Raw genomic sequence first — 24,550 nt, forward strand, 5'->3', positions numbered from 1 at the left:
AATGTGGGGAGGCGCCGGTGCCCTACCAGAATGTGGGGAGGCGCCGGTGCCCTACCAGAATGTGGGGAGGCGCCGGTGCCCTACCAGAATGTGGGTCTCTATTTTTATTTTTTTATATATACCTTATTTTACCAGGTAAGTTGACTGAATACATTCTCATTTACAGCAATTACTTGAGGAATAGTTACAGGGAGGATGAATGAGCCAATTGTAAGCTGGGGATGATTAGGTGACCATGATGGTATGAGAGCCAGATTTGGGCATTTAGCCAGGACACCGGGGTTAACACCCCTACTCTTACGATAAGTGCCATGGGCTCTTTAGTGACCAGAGTCAGGACACCTGTTTAACGTCCCATCCGAAAGACGGCACCCTACACAGGGCTATGGGATCTTTTTTTAGACCAGAGCAAAGGGTGCCTCCTACTGGCCCTTCAACACCACTTCCAGCAGCATCTGGTCACCCATCAAGGGAATTAACAGGACCAACCCTGCTTAGTTTCAGAAGCAAGCCAGCAGTGGGATGCAGGGTAGTATGCTGCTCTATTAGAATGTGGTAAGCTGGTCAACACTGCTGTACAGTGTAGTCACTTCTCATATGATGATATAGTAGAGCAGTATTATATATACACTGTTTATTACCATCACTTGTACACCAAAGACATTCAACCTTACCTCATCCCCCTTCCTCATTCCTCCTCTCCCTCAGATGAAGGTACGATCCAGATCCACAGTGCCAACTATGGCCGCCGTGACCAGCTAGTGTGTTCCTTTAATTCCCCGCTCACCAACTAGCCAACACCAACTTAGCCTCAGCCAATCCATCCACTGCCCAGTAAGTGGCAAAGAGGTAATGAAAGCCTGGCAGTATTGCTAATCCGTAGTGTTAACAGTTCTACCGTAGAAATGCAATGACTGTATGTGTAACCGTACCTCGTATGAACACGGTGTGATGGGAAGAGCCAGTGTGACACCGTCCGCGGCGTCTCAGCTTTTCTTCTGTATGGAGATCCCTGTGTAGGAACCTACAAGTACCTGGATGTGGCTTACACCTGTGGCTAAATGTGAGGCACGCACGCATACGGTAATGCAAACACACACACACTAACGCACTCACACGACTGGGAAGTAGAATGCTGGGGTTGACCATTTTTGTTTTGCAGGAGATCTTCTGAGGAACAAAGACCAGAGACTTCTTGGATATCTTCCTCTTCATTGGGTGGATTTGTCTTTCTTTCCTGTCCTCTCTCCTCCTTTGAAATCTCAATTAAATGTAAAATCTGTAAATTGCATATTTCCATGTCAATTCAAGATTTGTATATCACATTGTGTATTTGGTCATAGGCATAATTTGTGTGTAGTAACATGTTTTGAAATGAGGCCCCTCTGGATCCTTATCCCTGGTGCTACAGCAAGGCACAGTCAAGAGGATGAATGGAGAAATAAACCATTAACCCCAAAAAATGAACTTTACTTCAAATAACATTGTTACCATAATACTTAGTGCACTTTGTGTACTAAAGTATTTCTTCTGAACTGTGCTGTTTGATCTGAATTAAACTATTCAGCATAGACAAGACTTGGTGTCCTTTGTTCAATATAATGAAACATGTCCACTCGCATACTTTAAAGTCTTTATTTTAATCCACAAATTACATCACACCAAGAAGAATTTGAAAGTCTTGGATACATGGACCCATAAGGATACAAAAAGCACAGTCTTCTGCATACAGCTACGCTGCCCATAACAGCAATACCACATAACATGCAGCAAAGAAGTTAACTTAATGTCCCGAATACAAAGTGTTATGTTTGGGGCAAACACAAAATGACTGAGTACCAGTCTTCATATTTTCAAGCTTGGTGGTGGCTGAAGCATGTGCGTTTGCTTGTCATCGGCAAGGACTAGAGTTTTTGAAGAGAAAATAAATGGCATAGTGCGAAGCACATGCATAATCCTAGAGGAAAACCTGGTTGTCTGCTTTCCAACAGACACTGGAAGACTAAACTTTCAGCAGCACAATAACCTAAAATGAGGCCAATTATACACGAGTTGCTTACCAAGACGACGTTGAATGTTCAAGTGGCCAAGTTGACTTAAATGGCTGTCAAGCTATGATCAACTTAATAGAGCTTGAAGAATTTAAGTGTGCAGATATTGGACAGTCCAGGTTTGCAAAGCTCTTAAAATCACCTATGGCAGTGAATACCTATGTAAATTAATTTTGGTTCATTTTCAATAAATTTGCAAAACAATTATTGAAAGTGTAGATGGGTAAGATTTTAATTCGGGCTGTAATAGTGTGGACTGAATCAAGGTGTATGAATGCTTTCTGAAGGAACTGTACACAGACCTGCGTTATTGTACCTGTCACTGTCCAAACCAGCAGCATGAACAAGAGGAAGAAAATGTTCAACTCTTTCCAATTGTCCATTAAGAATTTACCGGGACCTGGCGTCCAGAGATGGTAGTCTACACATACACGTGGACGCAGGACTTCAAAATCAGGCCAAAATAAAATGTTCAAATTGACTCCCACACAACTAGGAGGACAGTGCAAACAGTCACTGTTCCATTCACAGATCTTCAAGAGACAGACCAGTCTGCTTGAATAGAAAGGTTTCCCTCCACAAACCTGGGCTCTACTTACAAAGCCAAAACACAGGGATGTTGGACGGTAAATTATTCAATGTAAAAAGGCAAACATCACTTCATGCATCACCAACTCACAAAAGGAAATACCAAGAACATTAGATGTGCCGATAAAATTTCACTGCTGTGCTTCTAGCTCTTAGGAAACTTTGCAGTATTTCTTACATTATTAGCCCAGAAAATGTGTTATTATATACAGCCGGGAAGAGCTTTTGGATATCAGTGCGGCGGTAACTCGCCAGCATTACGACCAGGAACATGACTTTCCCGAATCGGATCCTTTGTTCGTACCCCCTAGGGCATTTGAACTGATTCCAGAGGCTGACCCAAAACACCGCCGGTGGAGGAGAGGTACTCGGAGTGGACGTCTAGTCTGACTCAGGAGGCAAGCACACCACCCACCGCTTCTGAGTATATTACTCGCTAATGTTCAGTTTCTGGATAATAAAGTTGATGAGCTCAGGGCGAGGATTTCCTTCCATAGAGATATCAGGGATTGTAACATACTCTGTTTCACGGAAACATGGCTCTTTCGGGATATACTGGCTGAGTCCGTACAGTCAGTTGGGTTCTCAGTTCATCTCGCAGACAGGAATAAATATCGCTCTGGGAAGAAGGGCGGGGGTGTATGTTTCATGATTAACTACTCATGGTGTGATTGTGATAACATACAGGAACTCAAGTCCTTTTGTGTACCCGACCAAGAATACCTCACAATCAAGTGCCGACCGTATTATCTCCCAAGAGAATTCTCTTCGGTTGTAGTCACAGCCGTGTATATTCCCCCTCAAGCCGATACCACGATGGCCCTCAAAGAACTTCACTGGACTTTATGCAAACTGGAAACCACATATCCTGAGGCAACATTTATTGTAACTGGGGATTTTAACAAAGCAAATTTGAGGAAAATGCTACCGAAGTTACATCAACATATTGAATGTAGTATTAACGCTGCTAAAACACTTCCACTGCTACTCCAACTTCCGGGATGCCTACAAGACCCTCCCCCGCCCTCCCTTCGGGAAATCTGATCACGACTCCATTTTGCTCCTCCCTTCCTATAGGCAGAAACTCAAACAGGAAGTACACATGCTAGGGACTATTCATCGCTGGTCTGACCAATCGGAATCCACACTTCAAGATTGCTTTGATCAAGCAGACTGGGATATGTTCCGGGTAGCCTCCGAGAACAACATAGACGAAAACACTGATACGAGGACTGAGTTTATCAGGAAGTGTATAGAAGATGTTGTACCCACTGTGACTATTAAAACCTACCCTAACCAGAAACCGTGGATAGATGGCAGCATTCGCGCAAAACTGAAAGTGCAAACCAACGCATTTAACCATGGTAAGGTGACTGGGAATATGGTCGAATACAAAACAGTGTGGTTATTCCCTCCGTAAGGCAATCAAACATGCAAAATGTCAGTATAGAGACAAAGTGGAGTCGCAATTCAACGGCTCAGACACAAGACGTACAGTATGTGGCAGGGTCTACAGACAATCATGGACTACAAAGGGAAAACCAGCCACGTCGAGGACACTGACGTCTTGCTTCCGGACAAGCTAAACACCTTCTTCGCCCGCTTTGAGGATAACACAGTGCCACCGATGCGGCCCGCTACCAAGGACTGTGGGCTCTTCTTCTCTGTGGCTGAAGTAAGTAAGACATTTAAGCGTGTTAACCATCGCAAGGCTGACGGCATCCCTAGCCAACAATGATGAGACAGACTACAGGGAGGAGATGAGTGCCCTGGGAGTGTGGTGCCAGGACAATAACCTATCACCCAACGTCAACAAAACAAAACAACAACAAACAAGGTGAAATGCTTCAAGTTCCTCGGCGTACACATCCCTGACAAACTGAAATGGTCCACCCACACAGACAGTGTGGTGAAGAAGGTGCAACAGCACCTCTTCAACCTCAGAAGGCTGAAAACCCTCACAAACTTTTACAGATGCACAATTGAGAGGATCCTGTCGGGCTGTATCACCGGCAGGTACGGCAACTGCAACACCCGCAACCGCAGCGCTCTCCAGAGGGTGGTGCAGTCTGCCCAACCCATCACCGGGGGCAAACTACCTGCCCTCATGTCACAGGAAGGCCAAAAAGATCATCAAGGACAACAACCACTCGAGCCACTGCCTGTTCATCCCGCTATCATCCAGAAGGCGAGGTCAGTACAGGTGCATGAAAGCTGGGGCCGAGAGACTGAAAAACAGCTTCTATCACAAGGTCATCAGACTGTTAAATAGCCATCACTAGCACATTAGAGGCTGCTGCCCTATATGCATAGACTTGAAATCATCACTGGCCACTTTTTAACAGTCACTTTATTTACATATTTTGCAATACTCATCTCATATGTACAGTTTAAGTCGGAAGTTTACATACACCCTAGTCAAATACATATAAACTCAGTTTTTCACAATTCCTGACATTTAATCCTAGTAAAAATTCCCTGTCTTTGGTCAGTTAGGATCACCACTTTATTTTAAGAATGGGAAATGTCAGAATAATATTAGAGAGAATGATTTATTTCAGCTTTTATTTCTTACATCACATTCACAGTGGGTCAGAAGATACACTCAATTAATATTTGGTAGCATTGCCTTTAAATTGTTTAACTTGGGTCAAACGTTTCGGGTAGCCTTCCACAAGTTTCCCACAATAAGTTAGGTGGATTTTGGCCCATTCCTCCTGACAGAGCTGGTGTAACTGAGTCAGGTTGGTAGGCCTCCTTGCTCGCACTCGCTTTTTCAGTTCTGCCCACACATTTTCTAATGGATTGAGGTCAGGGCATTGTGATGGCCACTCCAATACTTTGACTTTGTTGTCCTTAGGCCATTTTGCCACAACTTTGGAAGTATGCTTGGGGTCATTGTCCATTTGGAAGACCCATTTGCGACCAAGCTTTAACTTCCTGACTGATGTCTTGAGATGTTGCTTCAATATATCCACATAATTTTCCTTCCTCATGATCCCATGTATTTTGTGAAGTGCACCAGTCCCTCCTGGAGCAAAGCACCCCCACAACATGATGCTGCCACCCCCGTGCTTCACGCTTGGGATGGTGTTCTTTGGCTTGCAAGCCTCCCCCTTTTTCCTCCACACATAACGATGGTCATTATGGCCAAACAGTTCTATTTTTGTTTTCATCAGACCAGAGGACATTTCTCCAAAAAGTATGATCTTTGTCCCCATGTGCAGTTGCAAACCATAGTCTGGCTTTTTTATGACTGTTTTGGAGCAGTGGCTTCTTCCTTGCTGAGCGGCCTTTCAGGTTATGTCGATATAGGACTCGTTTTTACTGTGGATATAGATACTTTTGTACCTGTTTCCTCCAGCATCTTCACAAGGTCCTTTGCTGTTGTTCTGGGATTGATTTGCACTTTTCACACCAAAGTAAGTTCATCTTTAGGAGACAGAACGCATCTCCTTCCTGAGCGGTATGATGGCTGCGTGCCCCATGGTGTTTATACTTCGGACTATTGTTTGTACAGATGACGTAGTACCTTCAGGCATTTGGAAATTGCTCCCAAGGATGAACCAGACTTGTGGAGGTCTACACATTTTTTTCTGAGGTCTTGGCTGATTTCTTTTGATTTTCCCATGATGTCAAGCAAAGAGGCACTGCGTTTGAAGGTAGGCCTTGGAATACATCCACAGGTACACCTCCAATTGACTCAAATTATGTAAATAGCCTGTCAGAAGCTCTAAAGAACATAACATCATTTTCTGGAATTTTCCAAGCTGTTTAAAGGCACAGTCAACTTAGTGTATGTAAACTTCTGACCCACTGGAATTGTGATACAGTGAATTATGAGTGAAATAATCTGTCTGTAAACAATTGTTGGAAAAATTACTTGTCATGCACAAAGTAGATGTCCTAACCGACTTGCCAAAACTATAGTTTGTTAACAAGACATTTGTGGAGTGGTTGAAAAACTAGTTTTAATGACTACAACCTAAATGTATGTAAACTTCCGACTTCAACTGTATATACTGTATTATATCTTATTTGACTGTATCTTAGTCTATGCCACTCTGACATTGCTCGCCCAAATATTTATATATTCTTAATTCCATTCCTTTAGATTTGTGTGTATTGTTGGGAAATTGTTAGATATTACTGCACTAGAAACACAAGCATTTCGCTAAACCCGCAATAACATCTGGTAAACATGTGTATGTGACAAATAAAATTTGATTTGATGAATCAACATTTTGTAACAGAGGACGACTACTGTGAAAGATGGTTTTCATCTGAATCTGTGAATCAGTGAAAGCTCTTCCCCTAAATCTGTTCTGATATCACATGACTTATGTGAGGAGTGTATAGCTTTCAGAATCAGTGGAGGTTGGTTGGAAGAACTGTCTACGCTAAGTTATTCCAGGGAAAGCAACAGGAAACTAGGCAAAGCTATGCTGCTATGTTGTAAATACCTGATCCCTCCCCCTTCCTGTCTGTCTGTGTCCGTCTGTGTTGTGAATGTATTTCTGTCCCCCTGTAGTCTTTCTGAAGCCAGAATGAGAGAAAGAAGGATTAGACTGAGATGTCCTAAACAAGACCTGGAAGTATCGGAGCCAACTGTTGCCATTGTTTCAGTCAGCTCCATCCATTGGGAGTTCAACTTGGCTTCCAATGCCAATATACTTCCTGGATAATCTTCAGATTGATGACATCACTGTCTAAACCTTCTTCATCTCATTCTAGCTCTGTAACCAGAAAGTTTAAGGACAACCCAAAGGCAAAAATACAATCTGTTTTTCATTTGAATCATTCATTAATTGATATATTATGTAACTTATTCAGGCAAAAATGTTATTGATCCATGTTCAAATTGTATTGTAAAAAAAACATTAAGAAATGAAGTCTTAATAGATTTCCCATCCACTGTGTCATTTGTCTTGTGTCTGATCAGGGTCTTCCAGTAAATGTCCTTAATGGAGGTGATTTTGACAGCAAATTAAAATCATTGATAAGGAAAAAGGGATCATCATAAATTACAACCATTGCTCAGGAGAAGGGAACATTAATAATTTGCTCGTTCTCTATTTGTCGCAATGTGACTGATAATACAAAAAGTTAATAACATTTCTGGACATTTCAATGTAGCTTCCACACAAACATACATTACTCCGACTAAAACTCACCCAGGTAAGTAGATCATGAGGTTGAAGCCAAACAGAGGATTTATTTTTGGTGAATTCAAGAGTAGGACTATTTACTAAGTCACAAAATCTGACCCCAAATTCAATTTACCGCATCATTAACTATTTATAGTAATGGATTAATCAAATATCCATTGATACTAATAAATGCTGTTTAAATAACCCTGAAACATTTTAGGACTTCCACATGTCTTGATTGAGAGTTTCCAGAATATTATCAGTCATCATGTACTCATATAAACGTATGCATAAGGTAATGAACTCAACAAGGTGGCTTGTAGCATACTGTATATAATGCTAAAATGGGATTGACTGAAAGTAGCCTACATCATCTAATGCAGGGGTTTTCAAACTTGTCTTGCCCAGGTACCCCCACCCAGGAAAACCGGATCCCCATCATATATTACCAAAAAAAAGTAATGTATTGTCTTATCATCAGGTGAATGACAATGGCAAGTAGAAGTAATCAACATTTAAATTTGATTAGCTAGAAAGTTAAAGGTACAGTATCTTAGCAGCGGAGAGAAAATGTTGCTGTTTTGAAGCACATTTTCTGCAATTCTACACAGTTTGGCATGGAGCTGAGAGACAATTTTTCCATTTTAAAGCTAATTTCCTACAATTTTATGCATTTTGCCATGGTTAATGTGTTGTTCCTCTGCTCAAATATCAAAGGGCATGTTCCCTGAAACCTGTAGTGTGTACTGTAGTGTTAACCTCTACCTGTAGAAATGCATGACTGTAGCGTTAACCTCTTCTTTTCTCCCTGACTGTGTAGCTTTTATTGGATAGTTGGTTCTCAAAGATGATATTATTCAAAATATATAGGTGTTCAGTATTTTTTCTGCATGCTTTCTATCTGCTTTTGGTCGTTTAAGTTGGCACTGAAACAGTTTTTTCATCCCGAAAATTACCACTTACATGACCCGCCTAAGAATTTTACAGAAATAAATAAAATAAACAGAAACCCCTGTAAATTAGCTGGTACATTTTTCCATATTAAAAGGACAGTTTGAGATTTTGTGACAAATTAGGGAAATATTACCATACCAATAAAGTGTGTTTGATTGATTGATTAGGTGCCCAGTGACGTAGGCATGGCATGTACACTTCGTCGTCGGCCAAATTTGGGGCACCCAGCTCATGCCCGGGAGGCGGCCCGTTTCCTAAACAAATGCAATCAACGCTTACCCGGTTCACCTGGGTCATTAATAGAATCCCCTCGAGCAAAAAATCGGCAAACGGGGCTGAATGTAATTTGGGACCCGTGCTATAGGATGCGCATTTATACAAGAGCACGCTCCTTTTAGAGAAACACGCCAGCTCAAGGTGATGTGATCAAACAATACAAACAACTTGAAATAATCAAAGTTTAAACCTGTAATGGGTCCAGTAAAGAAACAACAAAGGACATAGTCAATAGTGTAAATTATGTTGAAATCTATTATAATAGGAGATTGTAGTATTGAAATACCAAGGGAATGAGGTCTTGCGATTCACTCACATATGGCGTAGTCATGTATGAGGGAAGACAGGCGCATGAAAACTTTTTAAATTCCGTGCTTAATTTGTAAATTGGGATTTGCCAGAACAAAAAGTGAGCGTGAGAGGCGGGTGACCTGGGGAGCTCTGAGGTACCGGAACGCATGGGGAGAAAAAAAACAGCTTTATAATTTAGGCATTGCATGCATATCATCGCATTTGCGTAGAGTATAGGCTCTTACAGAAGTTGCACACATGGGGAATTTATTTTTTGTCGCCTGGAGTCTAGGAAAATGTTGGCCTTTTATAAACTTCCGTCATGCGATTCTGCATTATTTTACATGACTGGAGACTTTGGCAAAACCTTCAATACAGCATAAATGAGCGAAGTGACAGGATATTTTGACAGACCAACTGAATCGGAGATCAATATAACTGTCTTGTCTTGAATCCATCAATGGCAGACCTGGATGTGTGGAGACACGCACATCATAGGCTAAAATGAGGAAATGTGTCCTAAATGCTTTCGTTTCACTGGCTCACCCATTAACGGGCAGTTCACTGCCGACGTGTTCGTGTCTAAAGCCTATCGCTCTTGTTCGGCCCACGGCTGAATGTAATTGGGAATCCATATTTGGAAATTGTTCAAATATTGTTGTGGCATACAACAGACAGTAGTGTTCCCTTTTCAGCAAGAGGCATTGGCTTCAACTTGTCTTTTCCCGCGATTGTATTTGAAATATTGGGAAATTCCTGCTGTCTGTATGCTGTTAACTGACATTTGCAGCGCGTTCCCGAATTTAGGCTATGCCTTGTTATTGGGCGACACACAATCCACAGCTAGGATATATATAATATGCTATTGATCCTCTGGCTAAATTCTAGGCCTCATGGTGTAGTAGGCTTTTCTGAATTATTCTATGTTTTTCTGAATTTTTCTCAAATGATTGCCTCGCCTGGTTCACCAACTACTTCTCTGATAGAGTTAAGTGTGTCAAATCGGAGGGCCTGTTGTCCGGATCTCTTGCAGTCTCTATGGGGGTGCCACACTGTTCAATTCTCGGGCCGACTCTCTTCTCTGTATTACATCAATGATGTCGCTCTCGCTGCTGGTGATTCTCTGATCCACCTCTACGCAGACGACACCATTCTGTATACTTCTGGCCCTTCTTTGGACACTTTGTTAACTAACCTCCAGACGTGCTTCAATTCCATACAACTCTCCTTCCGTGGCCTCCAACTGCTCTTAAATGCAAGTAAAACTAAGTGCATGCTCTTCAACCGATTGCTACCCACCCATCCAGGATCACTACTCTGGACGGTTCTGACTTAGAATATGTGGACAACTACAAATACCTAGGTGTCTGGCTAGACTGTAAACTCTCCTTCCAGACTCACATTAAGCATCTCCAATCCAAAATTAAATCTAGTATCGGCTTCCTATTTCGCAACAAAGCATCCTTCACTCATGCTGCCAAACATACCCTCGTAAAACTGACCATCCTACCGATCCTCGACTTCGGCGATGTCATCTATAAAATAGCCTCCAACACTCTACTCAACAAATTGGATGCAGTTTATCACAGTGCAATCCGTTTTGTCACCAAAGCCCCATATATTACCCACCACTGCGACCTGTATGCTCTCGTCGGTTGGTCATCGCTTCATACTCGTCACCAATCCCACTGGCTCCAGGTCATCTACAAGTCTCTGCTAGGTAAAGCACCGCCTTATCTCAGCTCACTGGTCACCATAGCAGCACCCATCCGTAGCACGCGCTCCAGCAGGTATAGCTCACTGGTCACCCCCAAAGCCAATTCCTCCTTTGGCCGCCTTTCCTTCCAGTTCTCTGCTGCCAATGACTGGAACAAACTGCAAAAATCAATGAAGCTGGAGTCTTATATTTCTCTCACTAGCTTTAAGTACCAGCTGTCAGAGTAGCTCACAGATCACTGCACCCGTACATAGCCCATCCAACTACCTCATACTGTATTTATTTATTTATCTTGCTCCTTTGCACCCCAGTATCTCTACTTGCACATTAATCTTCTGTACATCTACCATTCCAGTGTCTAATTGCTATACTGTAATTACTTCGCCACCATGGCCTATTTAATGGCTTACCTCTCTTATCTTACCTCATTTGCACTCACTGTATATAGATTTTTCTTTTTTCTACTGTATTATTGACTGTATGTTTGTTTATTCCATGTGTAACTCTGTGTTGTTGTATGTGTCGAACTGCTGTGATTTATCTTGGCCAGGTTGCAGTTGTAAATGAGAACTTGTTCTCAACTAGCCTACCTGGTTAAATAAAGGTGAAATTAAAAATAAAAAAATAGACAGCTGCAGCTCCTCCAGAACCCATGCGGCTAGGATTCTATGAGGAAATAAATTAAGTGCAACGCCAGAGATGAGTTGCAGTGTCACGTTCGTCATACGAAGGTCTTCAAAGTACATAGGGCATACTTTTGACTGCTAAATAGCAACTATCAATCACTTAGATCATGTATTTTTCATTTTGAGATGCATAGCTATTGTGGAGGATGAATCAGAATTAGTTGGGTAACATAGATAAATAAGATGTTTTATTTACATAATATGCTTATGTGAGATACTTGTCATTAGAATGTATCCCTTTGGACTATGCTGTTGGCAGCTGCACTTTCCCCTTCTCAGCTAGGGCTCAGTCACTTGGGGCCCAGAGAGGGGAGAGGTCAGAATGGAACATTGTCTTCATGTGTGAATGTATCTGTTAAACCATGTGAAGGGATGGCGTGATTAAGGGGGAACCAATTATCTCTTGGCTCCACAATGTCTGTGCGCAAGTCACTCCCCTCAGTGAGCTTGTCCAGGAGTGGGGAGAAGAGGGGTTTTACTTGAGATGGGAGTACATAGAGTTGACAATTGAGTTATGCCTTGGATGAGGTAATGTTTTGGTACTATGAAGCACCAGGAACGAGTGACTTCGTCACTTCCTCTTGAACTTGCAGATGTGTTGCTGTGCGTTTTGTTGCCAACCTTACTTTGCTACCTGACAACTTTACGGTTTTTTACTTTTTAATTACGTTTATATTTTGCTGTGTTGCTGTGCGTTTTGTTGCCAACCTTACTTTGCTACCTGACAACTTTACGGTTTTTACTTTTTAATTACCGTTTATATTTTTAGTTTTTCCCTCCATTTTTTTTTCTTCTTTCAACTTTTTAACTCCGGACGTTTTATCTGGACATGGTTCGTCAGCACCTTCAACAGCCGAAGCTAAGTAGTAACATTATTAACATGATGCCTTCTAATTGCAATCACTGTACTCATAATATACAGGAGAACGATCGCCTTACGGCGAGGATAGCTGTGCTGCAAGCCCAGCTTCAGACGCAATCGTTAGGCAAGGGTAATTTCAGTGTAGGAAAGGATGAAACAGCGTCTGTGCCACCAGTAAGTACAGATAGTAGTATAAATCCCCTCGCACAGTCCCCGCAGCCGGACAACTTTCTCATTGTTTCTGGAGGGAAATGCTGTAGGAATGCTCAACCGGTGTCGCTCATTCAGCCGACAGAAACTTTCAACCGGTTATCCCCATTAAGCAGCGAGTCGGAGTCTGAAGCCGAGTCTTCTCTTGTCTCTACTCCTCCCGTTACGGGGTCTGAGACGCCAAAGCTTCCCACCATTAGCTCTGACAAATTGAAAACCCTAGTCATTGGCGACTCCATTACCCGCAGTATTAGACTTWAAACGAATCACCCAGCGATCATACACTGTTTACCAGGGGGCAGGGCTACCGACGTTAAGGCTAATCTGAAGATGGTGCTGGCTAAAGCTAAAACTGGCGAGTGTAGAGAGTATAGAGATATTGTTATCCACGTCGGCACCAACGATGTTAGGATGAAACAGTCAGAGGTCACCAAGCGCAACATAGCTTCAGCGTGTAAATCAGCTAGAAAGATGTGTCGGCATCGAGTAATTGTCTCTGGCCCCCTCCCAGTTAGGGGGAGTGATGAGCTCTACAGCAGAGTCTCACAACTCAATCGCTGGTTGAAAACTGTTTTCTGCCCCTCCCAAAAGATAGAATTTGTAGATAATTGGCCCTCTTTCTGGGACTCACCCACAAACAGGACCAAGCCTGACCTGCTGAGGAGTGACGGACTCCATCCTAGCTGGAGGGGTGCTCCCATCTTATCTACCAACATAGACAGGGCTCTAACTCCTCTAGCTCCACAATGAAATAGGGTGCAGGCCAGGCAGCAGGCTGTTAGCCAGCCTGCCAGCTTAGTGGAGTCTGCCACTAGCATAGTCAGTGTAGTCAGCTCAGCTATCCCCACTGTCTGTGCCTCGACCTAGGTTGGGCAAAACTAAACATGGCGGTGTTCGCCTTAGCAATCTCACTAGGATAAAGACCTCCTCCATTCCTGCCATTATTGAAAGAGATCGTGATACCTCACATCTCAAAATAGGGCTACTTAATGTTAGATCCCTCACTTCAAAGGCAGTTATAGTCAATGAACTAATCACTGATCATAATCTTGATGTGATTGGCCTGACTGAAACCTGGCTTAAGCCTGATGAATTTACTGTGTTAAATGAGGCCTCACCTCCTGGTTACACTAGTGACCATATCCCCCGTGCATCCCGCAAAGGCGGAGGTGTTGCTAACATTTACGATAGCAAATTTCAATTTACAAAAGAAAAATTATGTTTTCGTCTTTTGAGCTGCTAGTCAATGAATTATGCCAGCTACTCAATCCACATTTTTATAGGCTACTGTTTACAGGCCCCTGGGCCATATCAGCGTTCTCATGAGTTCCTGAATTCTTATTGGACTTGTAGTCATAGCAGATAATATTCTAAATTTTTTGGTGATTTTAATATTACTATGGAAAAGTCACAGACCCACTACAAAAGGCTTTCGGAGCGCATCATCGAGCTGCAGTGGTTTGTCCAAACATGTCTCTGGACTACCACTGCCAAGTCATACTCTGGAGCCTAGTTTGTCCATGGATATAATGTTGTAGATCTTAATGTTTTTCTCATAATCCTGGAGCTATCGGCACCAGCCATTTTATTACGTTTGCAATCGGCAAAACAAATATTCTGCTCAGTACCCAACAAGGAGCAATCAAAGTCGTGCTATAATTCTCAGAGGCAACACAAAGATTCGGTTGATGCCCTTCCGATCCTTCTGCCGTACCCAAGGACGTCAGAGAACAAGCATCTCAGTTAGATCAGTTAACGAACCTAAGCTGAGGAACTCATTTAAGCCTTGCGCAATACCCTAGATGGCAGTCGCAGCCCATAAAAACTAAAAATATTTGTCATAAGAAACTAGCTCCTGGTATACGCAGAAAATACCGGCTCTGAGCAAGCTTCAGAAAATTGGAACGGATAATGGCGCACACTCAAATACTTGGCTGGACAGTCTTCCGACTAGCGTTGAAAGACAGTACCGTGCAGTATGAAGAGCCTCATGGCTGTTCGATCATCTATTTTTCACAACTTAATTGAGGAAAATAAGAACAATCCTAATTTATTTTTTGATACTGGTCGCAAAGCTAACTAAAAGCAGCATTGCCCAAGTGAGGATGGCTTTTCACTTCAGCAGTAATAAATTCATGAACTTCTTTGAGAAAAGATCATGATCATTAGAAAGCAAATTACGGACTCCTTTAAATCTGCGTATTCCCTCCAAAGCTCAGCTGTCCTGAGTCTGCACAACTCTGCAGGACTAGGACAAGAGAGACACTTAAGTGTTTTTAGTACTATATCTCTTTGACACAATGATGAAATAATCATGGCCTCTAAACCTTCAAGCTGCAATACTGGACCCTATTCCAACTAAACTACTGAAAGAGCTGCGCTTCCTGTCCTCCGGCCTCCTATGTTGAACATAATAAATGGCTTCTCTATCCACGGATGTGTCAAAACTCACTAAAAAAGTGGGCAGTATAAAGCCTCTCTTGAAAAAAGGCCAAACCTTGACCCAGAAAATATAAAAAACTATCGGCCTATATCGAATCTTCCATTCCTCTCCAATTTTTTTGAAAAAGCTGTTGCGCAGCAACTCACTGCCTTCCTGAAGACAAAGAATGTATACGAAATGCTTCAGTCTGGTTTTAGACCCCATCATAGCACTGAGACTGCACTTGTGAAGGTGGTAAATGACCTTTCAATGGCGTCAGACTGAGGCTCTGCATCTGTCCTCGTGCTACTAGACCTTAGTGCTGCCTTTGATACCATCGATCACCACATTCTTTTGGAGAGATTGGAAACCCAAATGGGTCTACACGGACAAGTTCTGGCCTGGTTTAGATCTTATCTGTTGGAAAGATATCAGTTTGTCTCTGTGAATGGTTTGTCCTCTGACAAATCAACTGTACATTTCGGTGTTCCTCAAGGTTCCGTTTTAGGACCACTGTTGTTTTCACTATATATTTTACCTCTTGGGGATGTCATTCGAAAACATAATGTTAACTTTCACTGCTATGCGGATGACACACAGCTGTACATTTCAATGAAACATGGTGAAGCCCCAAAATTGCCCTCGCTAGAAGCCTGTGTTTCAGACATAAGGAAGTGGATGGCTGAAAACGTTCTACTTTTAAACTCGGACAAAACAGAGATGCTTGTTCTAGGTCCAAAGAAACAAAGAGATCTTCTGTTGAATCTGACAATTAATCTTGATGGTTGTAAAGTAGTCTCAAATAAATCTGTGAAGGACCTCGGTGTTACTCTGGACCATGATCTCTCTTTTGACGAACATATCAAGACTGTTTCAAGGACAGCTTTTTTACATCTACGTAACATTGCAGAAATCTGAATTTTCTGTCCAAAAATGATGCAAAATGATGAAGCACTAAATAAACTTCAGTTAGTGCTAAATACGGCTGCTAGAATCCTGACTAGAACCAAAAAATTTGATCATATTACTCCAGTGCAAGCTTCCCTACACTAGCTTCCTGTTAAGGCAAGGGCTGATTTCAAGGTTTTACTGTTAACCTAYAAAGCGTTACATGGGCTTGCTCCTACCTATCTTTCCGAGTTGGTCCTGCCGTACATACCTACACGTACGCTACGGTCACAAGACGCAGGCCTCCTAATTGTCCCTAGAATTTCTAAGCAAACAGCTGGAGGCAGGGCTTTCTCCTATAGATCTCAATTTTTATGGAATGGTCTGCCTACCCATGTGAGAGACGCAGACTCGGTCTCAACCTTTAAGTCTTTACTGAAGACTCATCTCTTCAGTAGGTCATATGATTGAGTGTAGTCTGGCCCAGGAGTGTGAAGATGAACGGAAAGGCTCTGGAGCAACGAACCGCCCTTGCTGTCTCTGCCTGGCCGGTTCCCCTTTCTCCACTGGGATTCTCTGCCTCTAACCCTATTACAGGGGCTGAGTCACTGGCTTACTGGTGCTCCTTCATGCCGTCCCTAGGAGGGGTGCGTCACTTGAGTGGGTTGAGTCACTGACGTGATCTTCCCGTCTGGGTTGGCGCCCCCCCTTGGTTTGTGCTGTGGCGGAGATCTTTGTGGGCTATACTCGGCCTTGTCTCAGGATGTTAAGTTCGTGGTTGAAGATTTCCCTCTAGTGGTGTGGGGGCTGTGCTTTGGCAAAAGTGGGTGGGGTTATATCCTTCCTGTTTGGCCCTGTCCGGGGGTATCATCGGATGGGGCCACAGTGTCTCCTGACCCCTCCTGTCTCAGCCTCCAGTATTTATGCTGCAGTAGTTAATGTGTCGGGGGGCTAGGGTCAGTTTGTTATATCTGGAGGACTTCTCCTGTCTTATCTGGTGTCCTGTGTGAATTTAAGTATGCTCTCTCTAATTCTCTCCTTCTCTCTTTCTTTCTCTCTCTCTCTCGGAGGACCTGAGCCTAGGACCATGCGTCAGGACTACCTGGCATGATGATCCTTGCTGTCCCAGTCCACCTGGCCTTGCTGCTGCTCCAGTTTCAACTGTTCTGCCTGCGGCTATGGAACCCTGACCTGTTCCCGGACGTGCTAAAAAAGCAACTGACATTTACTCCTGAGATGCTGAGTTGCTGCACCCTCGATAACTACTGTGATTGTTATTATTTGACCATGCTGGTCATTTATGAACATTTGAACATCTTGGCCATGTTCTGTTATAATCTCCACCCGGCACAGCCAGAAGAGGACTGGCCACCCCTCATAGCCTGGTTCCTCTCTAGGTTTCTTCCTAGGTTTTTGGCCTTTCTAGGGAGTTTTTCCTAGCCACCGTGCTTCTACACCTGCATTGCTTGCTGTTTGGGGTTTTAGGCTGGGTTTCTGTACAGCACTTTGAGATATCAGCTGATGTACGAAGGGCTATATAAACACATTTGATTTGATTAGAACCTCGTTTTAGAGACAAAACTGAGTGATAATTTATAGCGAATGCAATCTGGCTAAGGGATACTCCTTTCTCAAGTAATCATGTAAGTTGATCATGTAATCATGTAAGTTGAGAGGTGTGTATCTTGGCTATAAAAGATCTTGGTATTCTTTTGTAGGGACTCTCAACAATTCATTATAGATAGTGAATTGTTGAAAGTCACAGGGCTATGGTAAAGCTCATATTATTAAAGATGAAATGTAAGTATAACTCTGACTGGTGTGTGGTTTGTAACTCTCCTCATTTGGTAATATAGGAAATTGCCACGACACTATGCAACAGCTCTCTCTATCCCCTCACAATCGCACGGTCGTCTGTACCAGGTATAAAAGAAAAACACCGTATATGCGCAATGGATTATGGTTATTGTAGTTATTTACTATGTTATGCACTACACTATGTAGAATATTGGCCTGTTGCAAACTACAACTCCCTATTACATTACACAGTTCAGGCTGGATCTGATTTATCTCCAGGGAACATGCGCATTGAGCTCACAGAAAAACCTAAACAAAATGTAATTCAAATAGAACTGACATTGGTCTGTTAGTTGGAAAAATAACACATTTCGGTTAAACGCTCAGTACTTATTTTTACATTGCAAAAAGTTCATAATTGTTCTTGCAACAAAAGGTACTGGATCCGGCCAAATAGGTTCCTGAATGAAACAGTCTAAAACTGAAAGATGCCATCTGGCTGAAAGTAAGCACTGGTTAAATTATCTCCCTATCGGAGAATGATCTACATTTTTACGCAAACAATCAGTATTAAGTTACATAATCACGGGTAAATTGACACCCAGAGAAAATAAAACACAAAGATAACTAAAATTGGCTTCATGCTGTGGTGACTGAGTAAAGGGAGGACGGCACATCACAGTACTTGTGGTTTGAGCTGGCGTGAGATTTTAGTTATGTGTTGCCAAGATGACTGCTAATCTGTTGTGCTTTGTGTTCCTGGTTGATGCTTTGCGAACAAGGATCTGTCCTTGGCAAGTATCACATGTTAATCAAAGCTTTATTTGGCCAGGTGACCATCCATAGCATCTTACCTGTTACTAACACACCTGTACCCGGCATCATGCTCCTTTTAAAACTGACTGCATTCACCTGTGAGTATACTGAATTCTAACAAATATGTATTTGCATTCCAGTATTTTCCAGATGGTTCTAAATGTATGTTTATTTGAAAGTAACTGAAGTCTAATATAAACAGTATGACCCAGGTCTAGTATACACCATCCTGTATTAGGTGATGTTCCATGTCTGTCTATACTCTGTACCATACTATATACTGTACAGTATGTATATACTTACTGTATATGCGGTACACTACTCTTCTCCTGTAAAGAATTGCGAAGAGACTGACCAAGGTTAGAAAAGCTGAACTAGCTGTGTGATGTGTTTCAGTGCTGGCTGCAGTTTGCTGTACACTACCAACTATCAATTTCAAAGATTTTACTGAGCTACAGTTCATATAAAGAAATCGGTCAATTGAAATAAATTCATTAAGTTCTATCCAGTGGATTTCACATGACTGGGCAAGGGCGATTTCATGACCCACCGTGGGCCCCCACTCATTGGCGCCAGGCCCAGCCAATTATAATTAGATTTTCCTCACAAGGGTTTTATTACAGGCAGAAATAATTCTCAGCACCCCCCTCCCCTCTCTCAGACAATCCCGCAGGTGAAGAAGCCGGATGTGGAGGTCCTGCGTTGGCGTGATTACACATGGTCTGCAGTTGAGGCCGGTTAGATGTATTGCCAAATTCTCAAAAATGGAGGTGGCTTGTGGTAAAGAAATTAAAATTATATTCTCTGGCAACAGCTCTGGTGGACACTACTGCAGTCAGCATAACAATTGTACATACCCTCAACTTGAGACATCTGTGGCATTGTGTTGACTGAACATTTTAGAGTGGTATTTTATTGTCCCCAGCACAAGGTGCACCTGTGTAATGATCATGCTGTTTAATCAGCTTCTTGATTTGCCACACCTATCAGGTGGATGGATTATCTTGGCAAAGGACAAATGCTCACTAAACGGGATGTAAACAAATTTGTGCAGAACATTTGAACACTAACACTTTCTGTGCATATGGAAAATTACTGGGATTTTTAAATTTTTTGCTCATGAAACATGGGACCAACACATTATTTGTTGCGTTTTATATATTTTGTTCAGTTAATGTGACGGTGATTGTTTCTCACTCAGCGACGAGAGTGGTCACCTGTGACAATGGAGAAAACGTCCAGTTCCTGATCTGTGGTAAGAACACACACATTCTATCCTGATGGTCTCTCCATAGGGCTGTCTGTTTCTTTACATTGTGTTTCTTGCCCTGCTAGATTCTGGAGTGATCTTCATTGAGAGAGCTCTGTACGGACGGACTGACAGAACCACCTGCAGAGAAGGAAGACCTGCTGACCAACACAGTGTTGAAAGACAGGCACCCTAGAGGTCCTCACAGAGGTACTCAGCCAGTGTTAATTTGATAAAGACAGGCACCCTGGAGGTCCTCTCACAGAGGTACTCAGTCAGTGTTTATTTGATAAAGACAGGCACCCTGGAGGTCCTCTCACAGAGAGGTACTCAGTCATGTGTAATTTGATAAAGACAGGCACACCCTGGAGCTCCTCTCACAGAGGTACTCAGTCCAGTGTTAATTTGATAAGACAGGCACCTGGAGTTCCTCACAGAGGTTACTCAGTCAGTGTTTATTTGATAAGACAGGCACCCTGGAGGTCCTCTTACAGAGGTACTCAGTCAGTGTTTATTTGATAAAGACAGGCACCCTGGAGGTCCCTCTACAGAGGTACTCAGTCAGTGTTAATTTGATAAAGACAGGCACCCTGGAGGTCCTCTTACAGAGGTACTCAGTCAGTGTTATTTGATAAAGACAGGCACCCTGGAGGTCCTCACAGAGGTACTCAGTCAGTGTTTATTTGATAAAGACAGGCACCCTGGAGGTCCTCTACAGAGGTACTCAGTCAGTGTTTATTTGATAAAGACAGGCACCCTGGAGGCCTCTCACAGAGTACTCAGTCACACACATGTGTTATTTGATAAAGATAGGCCGCATAATCATCAATGTGCCTTTTTTTAAAAGCCAATTGTCCTGACGTTCCCGGTAAACACTGCAGATGTCTGCTTTAAATGTCAAGCGACGCATGCTTTTCGACAACGCCTTTGATTAAAATCCTTACTCCTCATATCCCCCAGGTACAATGGGAAAAAGGTGTGTGAAGTGAATATCTGAAGTCTTCTGTACTTCTGACCCCTATGTTGGAATTTACAAATACCTGGAAACCACCTACACCTGCATCCTAGCAAGTCAGTCTGTTTCTATGTATAAATATACAAAATACTACACCAGGCTAATGTCTGCTATGATGAAAAGGTATGTCTTTATTTGTCTGCCCAGCAGTGGCCAGTGTGGTGGTGTGTAATTTCTGTGTGTTTCCTGGCAGCACGCAGCATCACGTGTGAAGGCTCTGATGTTCTACTAGAATGTGGGCAGGCTCTGGTGCTCTACTAGAAATGTGGGGAGGCTCTGGTGCTCTACTAGAATGTGGGGAGGCTCTGATGCTCTCCTAGAATGTGGGGAGGCTCTGGTGCTCTACTAGAATGTGGGGAGGCTCTGATGCTCTCTAGAATGTGGTAAGGCTCTGATGCTCTATAGAATGTGGTAAGGCTCTGATGTTCTAATAGAATGTGGTAAGGCTCCGATGCTCTCCTAGAATGTGGTAAGGCTCTGATGCTCTCCTAGAATGTGGTAAGGTCTGATGCTCTATTAGAATGTGGTAAGGCTCCGATGCTCTCCTAGAATGTGGTAAGGCTCTGATGTTCTACTAGAATGTTGGTAAGGCTCTGATGCTCTACTAGAATGTGGGGAGGCTCTGGTGCTCTACTAGAATGTGGGGAGGCTCCGATGCTCTTCTAGAATGTGGTGAGGCTCTGATGTTCTAACTAGAATGTGGTAAGGCTCCGATGCTGTCCTAGAATGTGGTAAGGCTCTGATGTTCTCTACTAGAATGTGGTAAGGCTCTGATGTTCTACTAGAATGTGGGGAGGCTCTGATGTTTCTACTAGAATGTGGTGAGGCTTTGATGTTCTCTAGAATGTGGTAAGGCTCTGATGCTCTACTAGAATGTGGTAAGGCTCTGATGCTCTACTAGAATGTGGTAAGGCTCTGATGCTCTACTAGAATGTGGAAGGCTCTGATGTTCTACTAGAATGTGGTAAGGCTCTGATGCTCTACTAGAATGTGGTAAGGCTCTGATGCTCTATAGAATGTGGTAAGGCTCTGATGCTCTACTAGAATGTGGTAAGGCTTCGATGCTCTATTAGAATGTGGTAAGGCTCTGATGCTCTCCTAGAATGTGGTAAGGCTCTGATGTTCTACTAGAATGTGGTAAGGCTCCGATGCTGTCCTAGAATGTGGTAAGGCTCTGATGTTCTACTAGAATGTGGTAAGGCTCTGTGTTCTACTAGAATGTGGGGAGGCTCTGATGCTCTATAGATGTGGGGAGGTCTGATGTTCTACTAGAATGGGGGAGGCTCTGATGTTCTACTAGAATGTGGGGAGGCTCTGATGTTCTACTAGAATTGGGGAGGCTCTGATGTTCTGACTAGAATGTGGTTGAGGCTTGATGTTCTACTAGAATGTGGTTAAGGCTCTGATGCTCTACTAGAATGTGGTAAGGCTTGATGCTCTACTAGAATGTGGGTAAGGCTCTGATGCTTCTAGCTAGAATGTGGTAAGGCTCTGATGTTCTATAGAATGTGGAAAGGCTCTGATGCTTAGCTAGAATGTGGGGAGGCTCTGATGTTCTACTAGAATGTGGGGAGGCTCTGATGTTCTACTAGAATGTGGGAGGCTCTGATGTTACTCGAATGTGGTGAGGCTCTGATGTTCTCTAAAGTGGTAAGGCTTGATGCTCTTAGAATGTGGTAAGGCTCTGATGCTCTACTAAATGTGGTAAGGCTCTGATGCTTACAGAATGTGGTAAGGCTCTGATGTTTCTACTAGAATGTGGTAAAGGCCTGATGCTCTACTAGAATGTGGTAAGGCTCTGATGCTCTCTAGAATGTGGTAAGGCTCTGATGCTCTACTAGAATGTGGTAAGGCTCTGATGCTCTATTAGAATGTGGTAAGGCTCTGATGCTTCTCTCTAGAATGTGGTAAGGCTCTGATGTTCTACTAGAATGTGGTAAGCTCCGATGCTGTCCTAGAATGTGGTAAGGCTCTGATGTTTACTAGAATGTGGTAAGGCTCTGATGTTCTACTAGAATGTGGTTAGGCTCTGATGCTTCTCCTGAAATGTGGTAGGCTCTGATGCTCTACTAGAATTGTATCTTTTCTTTTAGATGTGGTTAAGGCTCTGATGTTCTACTATAATGTGGTAGGAGGCTCTGATGTTCTAAGCTTATGAATGTGGGGAGAGGCTCCTGATGTTTCTATCTAGAATTGGGGAGGCTCTTGAATTGTTGCTATTCTACGAATGTGGGGAGGCTCTGATGTTCTACTACAGAATGTGGGGAGGCTCTGATGTTCTACTAGAAGTGGTGAGGCTCTGATGTTCTACTAGAATTATGTGGTTTAAGGGCTCTGATGCTCTACTTAGAAATGTGGTAAGGCTCTGATGCTCTACTAGAATGTGGTAGGCTCTGAATGCTCTACTAGAATGTGGTAAGGCTCTGATGGTTCTACTAGAATGTGGTAAGGCTCTGAGCTCTACTAGAATGTGGTAAGGCTCTGATGCTCTACTAGAATGTGGAAGGCTCTGATGCTCTACTAGAATGTGGTAAGGCTGCTGATGCTTCTAATTAGAATGTGGTAAGGCTCTGATGCTCTCCTAGAATGGTGGTACGGCTCTGAATGGCTCTAATTAGAAATGTGGTAAGTCTCTGATGCTCTATTAGAATGTGGGGAGGCTCTGATGCTCTATTAGAATGTGGGGAGCTCTGATGCTCTATTAGAATGTGGGAGGCTCTGATGCTCTATTAGAATGTGGTGAGGCTCTGATGCTCTATTAGAATGTGGGGAGGCTCTGATGTTGTTATTAGAATGTGGTAAGGCTCTGATGCTCTCTTAGAATGTGGGGAAGCTCTGATGCTCTATTAGAATGTGGGGAAGCTCTGATGCTCTAACTAGAATGTGGTAAGGCTTCGATGTCTATAGAAGTGGGGAGGCTCTGATGCTCTTTAGAATGTGGGGAGGCCCTGAGTGTCTATTAGAAGTGGGGAGGCTCTGATGCTCTATATAGAATGTGGGGAGGCTCTGATGCTCTTATTAGAATGTTGTAAAAGCTCGTCAACTCGGCTGTCACAGTATCTTCTGTCTTATGATATATATTATATAGTAGACAGTATCATATATTGGTTTATATTACCATCACTAGACACAACCAGACATCCAGTCTTACCTCTCCTCCTCCTCAGATGTACGATCCAGATCCACAGTGCCAACTATGGCCGCGTGACCAGCTAGTGTGTTCCTTTAAACGTCCGCCTAACCAACTAGCCACACCAACGCCTCAGCCAATCCACCACTGCCAGTAAGGTGGCAGAGAGGTATTGAAACCTTGCAGTTATGTACTGTAGTGTTAAAATTCTAACCTGTAGAAATGCACTGACTTGTAGTGGTTAAGCAACTGTACTGTAGAACACATGACTGTAGCTGTTTAACCTGTAAGACTGTAGAAACTATGACTGTAGTTGGTTAAACCTGTACTGTATAAAAATGACTATAGTGTGTTAACCTGTACTGTAGAAACATGACTGTAGTTTTAACCTGATACTTGAAGAAACGATGACTGTATGTTACCTGGTATGTAGAAACAATGAAACTGT

The 24,550-nt window shown here is 42.9% G+C and overlaps 1 protein-coding gene and 1 long non-coding RNA gene across 3 annotated transcripts in view; both read left to right on the top strand.

The window, feature by feature from the left end:
- Window positions 1-24,550, top strand: part of LOC112074417 (L-rhamnose-binding lectin CSL2-like) — a 34,693-nt gene that overhangs the window by 6,931 nt on the left and 3,212 nt on the right. The window lies entirely within an intron of this gene.
- On the top strand, window positions 998-1,576 carry LOC112074419 (uncharacterized). The gene is made up of 2 exons (XR_011476969.1): window positions 998-1,063; window positions 1,163-1,576. It is a non-coding gene; the product is annotated as an uncharacterized lncRNA (long non-coding RNA).

Source organism: Salvelinus sp. IW2-2015, unplaced genomic scaffold (genome assembly GCF_002910315.2).
Source record: "Salvelinus sp. IW2-2015 unplaced genomic scaffold, ASM291031v2 Un_scaffold2625, whole genome shotgun sequence".
NCBI classification, from domain to species: domain Eukaryota; kingdom Metazoa; phylum Chordata; class Actinopteri; order Salmoniformes; family Salmonidae; genus Salvelinus; species Salvelinus sp. IW2-2015.